Source organism: Brachyhypopomus gauderio, chromosome 17, assembly GCF_052324685.1.
Source record: "Brachyhypopomus gauderio isolate BG-103 chromosome 17, BGAUD_0.2, whole genome shotgun sequence".
Lineage (NCBI taxonomy): Eukaryota > Metazoa > Chordata > Actinopteri > Gymnotiformes > Hypopomidae > Brachyhypopomus > Brachyhypopomus gauderio.
This window is the reverse complement of record NC_135227.1, coordinates 14,869,986-14,877,485: the sequence shown is the minus strand read 5'-3', so window position 1 is coordinate 14,877,485 and position 7,500 is coordinate 14,869,986. Positions and strand designations below refer to the sequence as shown.

The 7,500-nt window shown below is 48.4% G+C and overlaps 1 protein-coding gene across 1 annotated transcript in view; it reads right to left on the bottom strand.

Annotated features, from left to right (window-relative positions):
• Positions 1-7,500, bottom strand: part of esrrga (estrogen-related receptor gamma a) — a 77,820-nt gene that overhangs the window by 29,926 nt on the left and 40,394 nt on the right.

The window sequence follows — 7,500 nt, the reverse complement described above, 5'->3', positions numbered from 1 at the left end:
TTTGCATATATTAATACATTTATTATTGTATTCAGTGTTCATGACATCATTATATTTGTTGTTATATTTATTTGTGGCATACATGCTGTTTCACACAGTGAAGGCAACGTTACCTTTGGACTATGGGTTCTATGTCCACAAACTGGACCACGGATTACAGCAAGAATAAGAGCAAATAAACACTGGTGAGAAATTAATTTTGTGTGGTTGTGAATCCAGGTTAAATTACAGGACACTTTTCTTGGTTTAAATAATCTCTTTTGGAGTTTTGGATGATTTTAGTTTTTATATTTACGTCATTTTTAAATTATCCACCTATTTTTCCTTTTACTGGAACTCCAGATGACCGTAAACGTCTTACGAGGCTTCGAATTTCATAGGTGACGTGGAATCCTGTGAATCGTCTGCACCGGTTTTACAGGACGCAGGAGCTAAGAAGTCCACCGATGGCCAGTGGAGGTCTTTTACAGAGGCCTGCTAATGTATCGCACGTGGACGGGGACTTCTGACCTCTGGATGAGGCGCCACCAGCAGCAAGAGTAAAATGTGGAGAAAGTAGAGAAAGCAGAAGGATGTAAGGGGCTTATTAGGAGAGTCCTGCATACTGAGGCGTTGCCCACTGAAGGCCCATGCAGGGAACACGTGGGGAACACGTGGGGAACACGTGGGGAACACGTGGGCGTTCTGGTTCCTGCCCCAAGGTGAGCACAGAAGCCATACTGGCTTCCTCCCCCACACTGACACGAGAATCTAGGAAAGACAAGCATGTCTATGGTAGACTAAGTATCTACATAGTGAGTATCTGTAGGCTAAAGTTTAACCACCTTTGCTCATTTTCAAAATCAGAAATTGCCAGAAATTTCACTTTGAAGGATGTTGAGTTGAAGAACTTTTGGTGTTATCATGCTTAAATGGCCAAAGGTTTTGGGAGGAAAAGAAACACCACTGAACTATGACACCCAATGATCTAAAATCGATGACTAATATTTCTAAAAGAAAAAGGGTGAACCAGAGGTTCTACACCAGGGTTTAAATACTATTAGCCTCTGGCAGATTTTCAACGGCCTGCTCTAATAAAACCATATCTGCCATGGCTAGAGCGCCCTTCTGACCATCCCTGAAATAGGATGAAGGCCTAAGGCTATGGAATAAATGAGTTGCTATCTGCTAAATTATTAGGTAATGGATATTTATGAGTGACAATAAAATAAGACGCTATTTTGCCGGACAGCAACGGTGATTATGCTATTAGTGGGAGAAAGCCCTTTCCACTGTATTCTTGACAGCAACATAGCCTGGAAGTGGATCAGGATACAGACATCATATGGGCTACTGTAAATTTGGCCCAGATGACAAAGCCCATATTCAATGAGAATAATGTGGGCCAGACATTACAGCCCTTTAGTTATTGCTACTCATAAATGCTCCAGCTTTGGCAAAACCCCCCTCAGCAAAAGGACTCTTATCCATTCTGAGTTCCACTGTTATTTAACATATAATGTCAATATAACATATTTACTCTACATTTTGTTTTTGGTTAAAGTTGATATTAATACTGAACCCTGAAATATATTTATACTCTTATAATGACCAACCCTAACCTAGTAACCAGTAAACACCCCATCCCTGTGTGCGGTGGTGCAGACCCAGAGTCTGTGCTGCTCACAGACACATGGCAGGCGCCTCAGAGGGTAAACAGTCCTGAGCAGCTGACATGCTAACAGAAGTGTGTGCAGTGAAGGTCAGGCCCGCCTAACACGTGGGGTGGGAACTTATTACAGCTACTTTTAAACAGCTCCACTGACTTTCAAAAACAAGTTAATCCAAAACAACTTCCTCTTCATAAAACTCTGACAAAACAGACCGTGTTCCTCCTGCTAGATATTCCTTCCTGTTAAAAACAATAGAAGGACTAAAGCATGCGGGTTAGACGCCTGCTCCGTGTGTGTGTGTGTGTGTGTGTGAGTGTGTGTGTGTGTGAGTGTGTGTGTGCGTGCGTGCGTGCGTGTGTGCGTGTGTGTGTGTGTGTTCCTCTGAGCACCGAGGGGGAGGGTCTGAAGATGCATACCTGCCCTCTATTACTGGTATACAATAACCTTTGGTATATTAGTGTGTGTTTCAGTGCACTGCAACCTTCTCTCCACCCTCCTCTCCCTCCACGCTTCTCTCCGCCCACATCCATCTCAGCGAGGCACTCGGCGAGCACCATGGGGAATCAAAGCCAACGTATCCAACCCCCCCCTGCACGAGAGCACTAGCACATCCCCCCCCCCCCCACACACAGCCAACCCAACCTTCAAAGACAAACCCGCGCCTTCGGAAGGGATTTCAATCAAGCCTGGAGTTAAGCCTGCCAGATTACAGGTTCACTGTAAAAGAGGAGATGGAGACCAGGAGGCTTCCAGGAAGATGTGTTGGACTTCACATGGGTGTCCGGGGGGGGGGGGGGGGGGGGGGGGTAGTGGGGGAGGGGCCATGCCTCCCGCCTGCAGCACACAAGGGTTGTGATGAAGCTGAGTGGCTACACACGTCTCTCACCGCACACACATCATGTGTGTGGGAACAGGACCAGGCAACCGCATAGAACTCACTTAATAGGTTTTGATGCAAATAAATGGCCTATTTAATATGGACACTGAGAGAGCATGAAGGGTGAAGCGTTGGACCTCAGGACGGGGGCTGTGGGAACAGAACTGCAGAGGCATCCTGGAGGTTCCTGGACCTACGAGAGTCCCTTGCTACGCCCTTATTAGGCTGGAGCAGCGTTGTTGTGGCAGCCCTGTGTGGGGGCAGCACTCTGGGCCCACCGCCGCTCAAACCCACCGCCGCTCAAACCCACCGCTGCTCACAACCCACCGTTGCTTCCACATTACATGCAAATGGGCCAGGAGGAAAATGAACATGGGCAGGCAACCCGACTGCTGGTTGCCAGATCCCCCGAGTCCTACACAAATAAGTTATTAAATCTTCACTGGGGAAGGTGGGGGTGTGGGGGGGGGGGGGGGGGGGGGGGGGGGGGTCATGAAAAAGGATGGAGAGAAAGATAGGGAGAGCAAGAGACAGGAAGAGAGAGACAGGCAAAAGGAATGAATAGAATAGAAAAAGAGAAGAATGAAAGAGAGGATTGAGATGCGGGTTGGGGGGGTGGGGGGGGTTGGACAGCATTGTGTCAATCTCCACCCGTGTCTAATGAGAACTGGATAAACTGAGGGACACGACTCTGTGGTACACTTCATGCATAAAACTGAAATGTTGTATTTCGTTTCTGATGTTTAAAGTCATTATGTTCCCTCCTGCTCACCCAGACACACTCACTCCACACCCACCCAAGGTGTTCTTAACTCCAGAACTTAATTACTAAGGCAAACATCGACGGCGTATTCTAACGCGGCTCCTCGTGTTCAGATTAATCGTGCGCACCTATTCAGGATTCCGCGTGGTACCTGTAACGGGCCGCTGCTGAGAGCTGGGGCCCAAATAGCAGGACTTTGAATTCGTGGATGTCGGAACCGAGTGCTTTGAATTTCACGTCGGCGCTGTGAGAGACGGCCGCTCGCGCTCTGCTCGGCTCTCCACGAGGAACTGCACGCTAGCGTAAAGTGCTGACCGTCGGCAAATAAACAGACGTGACCGTCTTGGCAAACAAGGCCGGGTTAGCGCGTGCCTGCGCATGTTTACGTAGGGTGTTGGCTGTTTATGTGCCGTCACTGCAGATGAAGCAGACAGCACATGTCCCTTCCAGAGCTACAACAAAACTTAGTTTTTTATGTCCGTTGTGGAATTTCTTACGTGTTCACGAGTCCAACTTACACCACAGGTGTGAAAGCTGGAAACTGTAAGCTCTAAAACACAAGTGGCCTTACAGTGCTAAGGCCTAAAAACAGGCTGGGAATTAGCAGAGACGAGGTGAGCTGAGGAAGACATCCCACACGTCCATGTCTGCCTGGAGGAGCAGAGACTGAACTCCAGTACCTGCACTCTAACAGTGTCGTGGCACAACACTGAAGTTAGTGGATCGACAAATACAGCAAAAACGCTTCTACGGCTGATCACAGACTAACACGTGTGCCTAATCACATATTTCAGATGGTATTTTGGGTGAAAGCCTTAATAGACATTAATACATTAATAGAGTTCACAAGGAGACATGTGAGGAGCTACAGATCGATAACCAATCAGATTAATCTGATTAATTTTATTAATAGTGTTATTTGGAGAACGTGTCTATTTTTTGTTTGTGAAGTATGTAGAGCAAACCCTCCCAAAATATGCCTCATTTTACCTCAGCGCTACCTCAGTAACACTATCCTTTGCACCACACCTTTCACACATATCTACACACACACACACACACACACACACACACACACACACACACACACACACACACACACACACACACACACACACACACCTTAATAAAGAGCCATTCGAACAAGCTCATTTATTTTCCAGAAAATTAACTCACTTTCAGTCCTGATTAATGATTTTAATCTAAATGAATCAAATTAAAAATTGAAAATTATATTTCCTAAGCCTACAAAAAAGGGTGTGGAGGGGGGAGGGGGCGAGGAGAAAAGCGACCATTCCCAGTTAACAAATGAGCCTTCAAATATTAAACGATGACCAGGAGGAGAAGGGAGATCCTAATGAAATGGATCCTTGCTACTTCTTTACACGGAGGCTGAGCTGAATGGGAGCAGTGTTGCAGCAGGTAAAGGAGGGGGGGAGGGGCTGCTTACGGCTGGCTTCAAATCCCCAGAGAATTACAGAGTTATCTTCTTTCTTTAATTATCATGTCAGGCGCTGTCCGTAACCTCCAGCTTCGAAAGAGAAATGTGGATACCCTCTTAAACGGACACACACACACTCTCTGTCTGGACACAAAGGGCAGAGAAGTACCCTGTGAGTTAGGGGGACGGTTCCCGCCCTGGTGGTATATCGTTCGGGGTCTGGCGTGGTGAGTGGGCACTCCCTGACGTTGACGAATTTTGCTCGACACGCTGGAAAACTCTGTCCTGGCTGGCTGCTTCCTCTCCGGAGCTTCAGCAGGGAGCTGTCAGACGCACGGGCGATGTAATACGCATGGTGATGAACGGCGATCATTCCAGGCGCAGGAATATTGCTGAGAGCCGATATGTGGACTGTGTTTGATCGGATCACTATTGTATTTCCCTCCACTTCAAAGGGGCGTGCACTACGCCTGCTGGATACTAACGGATCGGCGTCGGGGAGGAAATTGACACATCTGCACTTTTGCTGTGGGGCCAAAACAAACAAAAACACGAATGAGATGAAGAGCGGCACACACACGCGTGTGCGCCCGCACAGACACACACACACACACACACACACACACACACACACACACACACACAGAGCCGTGCTTCTTGGCTGGACTGTGGCCCACACATTAGATGCAGCTTCCAGCTGCGTTATGAGCCCGTGACACCCAGGCGAGCGGAGCAGCCGGCGACCCGCTCCGCTCCTTCATTTGCGAGCCCAATCAGAACAGGCTGTCCAGATCTTAACAGGGCTGCCAAGCGATGATGGAACGACAAGCGAGTGATTGAAATGGTGGACTTGATAATTGGAAACGGGCTCCTGTCTTACGCTCTTCTGCCCCTGCAGACACGTGAACGTAGACGTGCACGCCCACGGTCTGCACCGCACCCCCCGCCAGCACGCCCCGCCTCTCCCCCTCACCGCACGCCCACGTTTATGCTAATCGAGGTGCTTCTACGAGTCGGCCACGACCGGGGCTTCCTTCTTCTACTGCGGCTTCGGGAAGAAGAAGCAGGTGTTATCTCCGGGCCGACAGAACCTCCCAATTGTTGACTCAACAATACCAGAGCGTTCTTATCAGGGCTCGGGGGGACACTGATTGGCAGGCCGATATGTTTAGACAATGCGCCGTGTTCAAAGCGCATTTACCTGGGGCACTGCGCCCCGTCCAGAAGAGATCCCAGCAGAAGCAGGAGAGGGTGAATTAACACCCTGCCATAGACTGTCCTTCAATAATAGATTTAGTCTGTTTAAATCTACACCCTCAGTCTGGTTTTAACAGACCTGCTCCTGTTCTCCTTGCCTTTCATAGGATAATGAGGATGCCAGGAAAGAGAGGAATAATAATAATAATAATAATAATAATAATTATTATTATTATTATTATTATTATTTTTATTGCAGTTGCTGTTTGTAGTACATATATGTGCACAGTTGACTGGTGCAGGTGCCTCCCTGCTTGTGTGAGGAGGTGAAACACAAGACACAGCCCAATGCTAGACAAGCTCCAAGAGACGAGGAGGTGTTAAAGCAGATGGGCGCGGGGTTGGGGGGTAGAGGGGGCTCAAAAGGAGGTGATTTGTGCTGTGATTCGGCCTGATGGTAGACTCGATGAGGGCGGATCGCTGAGGTGTGTGTGTGTACAAGTGTGTGTGTGTGTGTGTGGGCCTTAGGCAGGTGGCCACCAGCCTGTGCGGATCCCCTGACTGTTCCATTAGAGGTGAGATGGAGAGCCTCCTCTAGACACACTTCCACATCAAACGGGGACCAATGAGAAGCTGCCGTTCGCACCACGTGGGCGGGCGTCTGAGTCCCTCCCGTTTTTCTTCGTTTGCCGTCTGGCATCCCTCGTTCGCCTGCGCAGCTCAGTAGACGAGGACGTGTTTCTGTTTGTGTGTGCGTGTGTTTGTGTAGTGTGCATGCAAGGGTCTGTCATAGCAGAGGTGTGTAATTAATATAATTAACATTAGTGCTAATCAGCTAGCCTGCTGGGAGCTCATTTCTACTAATGTTCTGCACTGCTTCAGTTTTGAATCCTTCATCACCTCTAATAATATAGTGACCCCTTCATCTCCCTCTCACTCACACATAAACACATTCACACGTTCTCTTTCACATACACACACTCCCTTACACAAGCTCTCTCTCTCTCACACACACACACACACACACACACACACACACACACACACACACACACACACACACACACACACACACACAGGCCCTGATGCTAACCCATTAGTTCATTAGTTCACTACTTGTTCAAGTGCTCTTGAGAAAGGACTCTATTGACAAACATCCTATTCACAAGCAGAGTCTTCAAACCCTTTCAGCAGAACGCAGTAACCACACGCGCGCACGTGTGTGTGTGTGTGTGGGTGTGGGGTACGTGTGTGAGGAGTAAGAGCTACTTAGTGAGCGCTATGCCTGCATTAACAAGGCCTCTCTCTGCCTCAGCAATTCCTTGCTACTAAATGATCTAATTAAAGTCTCATCAGTCGTGTGTCTTAGGCCATACTCCTTCACTGCACGAGCACACACGCACACACACACACACACACACACACACACACACACACACACACACACACACACACACACACACACACACACACACACACACACACCACTCTGCCATAGCAACACTCCCCCCCAAGGCCTGAGTGATAGCAGACAGTGGCTGGTGACTGATCGTCTATCCACAGTGGAAGT